Below are 6,903 nucleotides of genomic sequence, written 5' to 3'. Positions count from 1 at the left end.
GGGTTATACCTTGAATAGAAATAAATATTTACAGTATAAGAACACAGCAAAAATATTGTATAAGGATTTTTATAATTAATTAATTAATTAATTAATAATAGAATAAATTTTTCTAGCGCATTTGTAGCTAGTGAATTTGTGCTTGCCCGAAAAATGAATTGAAATAATTTATTGTGTACATGACAAGTTCAAAAAATTTTAGATGAAATATATTTACGATTTCCATTGAATATTATACGAATGTTATCTATACTCACTGTGAAATCCTCATTCTCCTCGTCCACCTTGTTCTCCTCGTCTTTCTTGTCCTCCGAGAGTCAAGATTCACCAGGTAGCGGATCTGGAGCGTAGGAACCACGCAGCGCTTGTCCTGGAAGTCGAGTTTCACTAGGTAGCATACCCGGAATGCAGGAACCTCGGAGCGCTTGTCCTGGATGTCAAGTTTCACTAGGTCGTCGACCTTGAGCGCAGAAACTACGGTGCGCTTGTCCTGGAAGTCGAGTTTCACCAGGTTGCGGACCCGGAGCGCAGAAACTACGGAGCGCTTGTTATGAAGTCGAGTTCCACCAGGTAGTGTACCTGGACAGCCAGAAGTACGGAGCGCTTGTCCTGGAAGTCGAGTTTCACCAGGCAGCGTACCCGGAGTGCAGGAACCACGGACCGCTTGTCCTGGAACTCGAGTTACACCAGAAAGTGGACTCAGAGCGCAGGATTCAGGAGGTAGAGAACCCGGTACTCGAAATCTGCGGAGCGCGGGTTTCATACGTCCTCTCTACTGCGCGGTTGTTTCCGGACTGAGGAATTCGGTTAGCTGATTTTCGTCTATATAGATCGATGACGTCAAGAGAAAAAAAATTTTGGGCGACGTCACATTCCGCACATCCGAACATCCAAACTCTAGTTTCGAACTTCAATACTATGTATAATATGACATGATGTATAATGATTTTAGTTTCTACATTTCAGACAAGAAACACGCACCTCATCTTTCCTGCCGATTCCCGACTGAAGCGGCTAGGCTCTTCGATGGTCAGCCTTTGACTGAAGATATATTCTTCAGTTAACGAGTCAGCTAATAACCCTGCCGTTCTGCGACAGTTGGATGGTCAAAATTTTTGCTCGTACCTTTCAAATGTGTGATAAAATACACTCGAAGTTTTAAGAAGCTTCGTTCTTTTACTCCCTATCAAAAAAATAAAAAATACCGACAATCACGTTTTCAGATCTTTAAATCAGGACACTGCGTTAAATACTGTCTCATATACGAAGCATCCGTTTCGTCTCGTTCAAAATTACTGCATCCGTGATGTATTACAGTTACTCTGAATTTTTTTCCATCCGAATACTTTTCGAAAAACAATGCTGCTCCTCCACCCAACGCAGATACTTCACTTGCGACTAGCTAAAACAGCGTTTCGATTCTATGCCTACGAAAATTCAAGATCGAGTGGGCAAATGAAAAATTGTTCGAATAATTATGAATATCAATGTTATGGAATACATCGAGCGCGTGTCGAACAGAATCTCATTTCGAAATGAATAATTCTTCTATTTCCATATGATAGACGTATTATTGTAGATGATCCAGTTTGTCTTTTGGAAAATTGTATGCATCACGTATTAATCGTAAATGGATCATATATATTAATATCGTACATGGACCGCATATACATATATACTTTCTGGCCTCCGCATCATTATTACATCTGATCTCTTAATATTTATGATCTACGTATACATTCTTCTCTCGGGTGCCTATACCTTAATTAAATCACTGGTTTGCTACGAATTTTGGAAGAAGTTTATTCCCATTATTAATTTCTTGTATCGCCGACAAGTCGGTAAGTACACAAAGGCTAACAAAAGTACTGGCTTGGGGTTACCATTGCGAAGCTGTGTTACTCGGAAGGTGAATCATGTCGAAATCGGTACCTCTCTGATGTTCTGCAATAAGTTCTCAACTCTCCTAAGATGTTCCAAGCATCTGAAGGGGCTTAAGCGCACGAAGATTTTCGGTTGTTACACCAAAGCCATTAGAGCAACTGTCTTTATATTCTTCAGTCAACGCTCGACTTTAGGGACAAGCGATCCGTGGTTCCTGCGGTCCTGGTCCGCTACCTGGTAAAATTCGACTTTGAAAGAGGTAGAGAAGAAGGACGAGGTGGACTAGGAGGACGGAGGTAATCGAAGGTGATTAAAGGTAGTCGGAGGTGGTATGAGGTGGTAGGAGATGATCGGAGGTAGTTGGGGATGGTTGGCCGTTGAAGGCGGTTGGCGGTGGACGCGGTTACGCGTCTTCTCACGGGGATAATCGAGCCGATCGACATTTCTTAGTCGCAACCTCACTGCCTACGAAGGTTTCTCTCTGTACATACAATGCGCATGTGCGAGTTTTATCGGCTGCTGGGACAGGCTGGCCACTCCGAATTTCAGCTGTCAAACTCTGTTTCTGGCGGCGATGTAGTTCATACGAATTTTTGAAGCTAGAATCTCAAATAGTCGAAATAGTGACTCGGAAAGTTGATGCTAATGCTCTTTGAAAATTGGCTTTATTCGACTGAAATGAGAAATCTGTTTAAATGTTGGGTGCTTGGAAGAAACGCAGCAGGTAGGTGGGAACACTTTATTTGATCACTTTTATTATTTTGTACATTAGAAATAACAATGAATTTTTTTCTGTCAACAGGTGATACGGCCAAAATAATTACATCTCTAATATTTACTGTTATCTGCCTATTCAATTTATCACACGTACAAAGATCATCGCCACTTTCAAGCAACTAAGCAACTTTCTCACTCTCTTGTGATTTCAGGCGGTTATATTGAATTTTATCACTTTTGAAAATGGGACATCAAACCGAATGTTCAAGAAATTTAAATATATCACTATCTGTAATAGAACTGTGAATCTTTTTTTTCTCGAAAATAGTTCAACAAAATTCACAAATAGTCGATAGTCAATGCATTTTTTCCGATCAATAAATTATTGCTACTACTATTAAAAATTTTCCAACGATTATCAGAGTTCATTTCGTGAATTTTCAATGATGTTCGATTACATAAATGTCGGGAACCTAATACTCAAATTGAAAATTCAAGTAATATTAGATTTATTAAAATGATTTCTGTACTTCATGTTAGTGCGGTTCGAAACAAAGAAAATATAATCGGAAGCGTAGAACTCAGGAACGTAGATCACATCCTGTGACACAAGTTGAAAATCAACTTTCTCAAAATGCGCCTTAACGTCACAATTAGATTCAAGGACAATCATGTTTTAGAGTAATGTCAGAACATTATTACGAGGATATTGACTTATCGGATTCAAGATTGTGTCCCTTGTTCCATCAAAATAAATGAATATCTAATTTTTAACGAAGTTCATGAAGATTTTTTTCCAAATAATGTAATCCAATACAATATCTTGTTCATAGTCCTCCAATCATCACTTTGTAACAAGGATATTTGGAAAGAGTCTCTTTGTTGCAGGAACCATTATAAAATTCTTGGTTTTCAATTCGTGCTACTAAATAACTTCTGCATTTCAGGTTCCATTTCCAATCTCAAAATGAGATTTCTTTTGCTCCAGACAATGCTAACATGAAACGCAGAAATAATTGCGGTAAATGGAGATTCACAAGCTTTCAGTCTTAGCGTAGGACCCTATAAAGAATGTAAAATGAATTTGATTTTAAGTTATCGTGCAACTAGCTAGCCAGATGACACCGTCAATTAAAATTAAATTTAAAGACATTTTTAACTGAAGTTATTTAACAATTCTAGATTTAGATGGATTCAGTTTGCCTGGCAAAATTCAACCCCACAATCTAATTGAGGACTTGAAAAACTATTTATCTGAATTTAATGCCAAAGAGAACAAAAGTAAGCTTCAAAGTAAGATACCATATTAAATGGCAGAAAGTTAGAAAAACAATGCTGGTTAATTAATGCTTGAATTACAATGGTGCACAGAATGATTCCTCGGTAGAACGAATTGGCGGCAACGGTTAAGTAACAAACTTATTGCTATTGGCTCGATCAAAGTAAAATGATGGGATATTCAGCCATTATGATCTGTAGTATATCCCGCTCTGCAATTTTGCCTCAACTGATGTTAAGAAGGTGGCGATGGCCCGATGAAATTCACTCTGGCACCTGATGTTTGACGGAACAACCAGGTTCGATGGTTATAATGATTGCACCGCTCGAGAAACCAGGATCCTTGCCACCTAAACGTTTTGACCATCAGGTAAGGCATAATTTTCCTCGTGTTGATCCAAGTTTAAACTTCGAGCCTGCTGAAAGAAAAACGAATTTTATCATTGAATCCATGTTAAAATATTGTAATTGTCAAAGATCACGTAATTAGAAATTTACTTACATTCTTCCATGACTGAAAAATTTAGTCCCGCTTTGACAATGAATTATTTCGTACCTGAAAATATTAGAAGCTATTATTATCAGACAGGATCTTTTGGTATTTTTGGATACAACTAATTTCCAATAAAATGCACAAAACATAAATCCTTAATGAGACGCATTTTTAATTTTTGTGTAAATAAAGAATCTGTTCACAATAAACGTTGTTTTTACTCGCCTACCTCTGTTTGTCCAGACTCCCACTCGTTAATGACATTTGACATTGAATTTGAGATTTATAGAGTTTACTCCTTAAAAAACGATTTGAGTTATAGGGCCCGGTACGGAAATTATATGAGGAGTAAAATCAAGTGTAACATGAAAACTTGAGGCGTTATAGAAAGAGACAAACATATACCATATCGTATCGGGTTTCTTGGTGATCCCCTAATGGTCGGGAAACCCGAAATCTTTGGGGAACCTGGAATCTTTGGATAACGAGAAATCTTTGAGAAACCCGAAACGTAGTTATAACCTAACTTACCTAATATTTTTAATATTGGACAAATACTAAATACTAGATACTAAATACTAATAGTTAATAGCATGTCTAAACGACATCAATATTTTCAGTAAAAAGTGTATCATCTTTCATCGTATTGATATTACTATCATTATTATTATGAATTATACGTACATACAGTGTGCAATATGTACAGCTCAAATATTGGTGATTTTAGAAGAGCAGAAGCCTCGGATATCCTCAAGGATTTTAAACAGCTTCAACAGCTGTAATAAAAATTAAATGAAAAACAAAAAAGAATTTCTGAAACGTACGATCGTTTTAATGTTTTCAGTATTTACAATGTAAAAAAACATACAAAATATTAAAGAAAAAAATGTTTTACGATAATTGGCAAACTTTGAAGTTAATAGACCTAAAGTAAATTATCTAATGAAGAGAGTAAACGATAGCAGGGGCTAATCGCTACCATTACTCGGATCTGTTTCAGAGTAGCGCAGTTGAGATGTTATTAACATTGATTAATCACCCACAGCCAGTCCGTTTAACGAGTTCAACTTCGCCATTTTCCTTCTTGACTTTTTTCATTCTTTTCCTCCTTCATTACCGTCGTTAAAGTTCAGCTCGCACAGCCTAAGCTTATTATTCTCTTCCTCTTGCCTCAGCTTCAAATCCTCTACTTGAGCTGTATTATACACATATTTAAAAAAAAATGATACAGATTCTTTTATTAAAGTAATTTGCATCCGCACTGAGAAAAATTTCATTTATTGTAGTTACTAGAAAAATTCAGTAAAACAGGTATCGTTAAAAAAACTGTTTGAATATTTTTGGAATTACGAAAAACGAGGTATGCGTAATCATTTTGCGCTATTGTCGATCCTTTTTTGGTAATCGCAGCGCAACATCAGTTTGTTCGGTTTACTCGACTTTTTTAATTAAACAAGGCTTTAACGTCAATTTATTGTTGCCCAAGCGTTATATTTTTCCAACAGTTACAAGAAAATATAGTGACAGTGATCAAAATGAGAAAGAATAGTAACGGATATTAGACTTTCTTGCAACAGTTACAAAACTAATTTTCATTTTGTACCTAGAACTATATTTTTCGATTGTGGTAAAAAATGAAAATAGTTAAGGACTGAGCGGTAACCGGAACTAAAAATTTCTCTCAGTGTGTCTTATGGTGTTTTAAATTCCTCTTTATTCCTCGTGTTTCTTCATTCACAATACTTAACTTTATTTCGTTAGTTTCAATTAATTGGAAACAAAATTCAAAAAAACTCTACATTATAATAATTGATACCGAATTTATCAGGTAATAGAACATTATGCGCATCGAATATCGACACAGATATATACTGCATAACACCAAAGTTTTTTTTTTTTTTGTTCAGCAGAACAAATCTTCAGAAATGTCACGTATCTCATGTCGAAGGTTGTTTATTGCCATATGTTTTATTACCCTGAATCACTTTGACGTAACAAAATCATAGTCTATCAAGTTGCACGAGGTTTTCTGAGTTCCTTCAATCCTGCAGTCGACACAAAACTACTAGCTAACTGCTCTACCAGCACCGTTTTGCAGATATATTAATTTCCATCGCACTGCTTGTTCGAACCGGTTCCCGCTCAATTCCATTGCTATTTTCTCTCTCAAAGCATATATCATACCGACTGTTGCGAAACCTTAAACATTCACCCTCTAGCGAGTCGCGATTTTAATTAATGCCGTTTACGCACCGACTGTTCGCCCCTCATGTGCCGTACCGATACTAAACCTTGTGTCGCATTCTCGCCCTGTCACTGGGGTTGCACCTGTCGCACGTATTTGTCTCTATTTCTCTTTCCATTCGCACGGCGGAACTTTTTCCACTCTCAAATTTCTCAGGACAAAAATATTGCTGTTCCGAACCGCGTGAAGGAATTTTCAAAAATAAGTGGCTAAAAATACAAAAACAAGCAGCTGCGATAATGTGAAATAAAACCTTAGAACGTTTTCTTGGATTTTCATATCATCG

Source organism: Neodiprion fabricii, chromosome 4, assembly GCF_021155785.1.
Source record: "Neodiprion fabricii isolate iyNeoFabr1 chromosome 4, iyNeoFabr1.1, whole genome shotgun sequence".
In the NCBI taxonomy this organism is placed as follows: domain Eukaryota; kingdom Metazoa; phylum Arthropoda; class Insecta; order Hymenoptera; family Diprionidae; genus Neodiprion; species Neodiprion fabricii.
Note: the sequence above shows the minus strand (reverse complement) of the source record.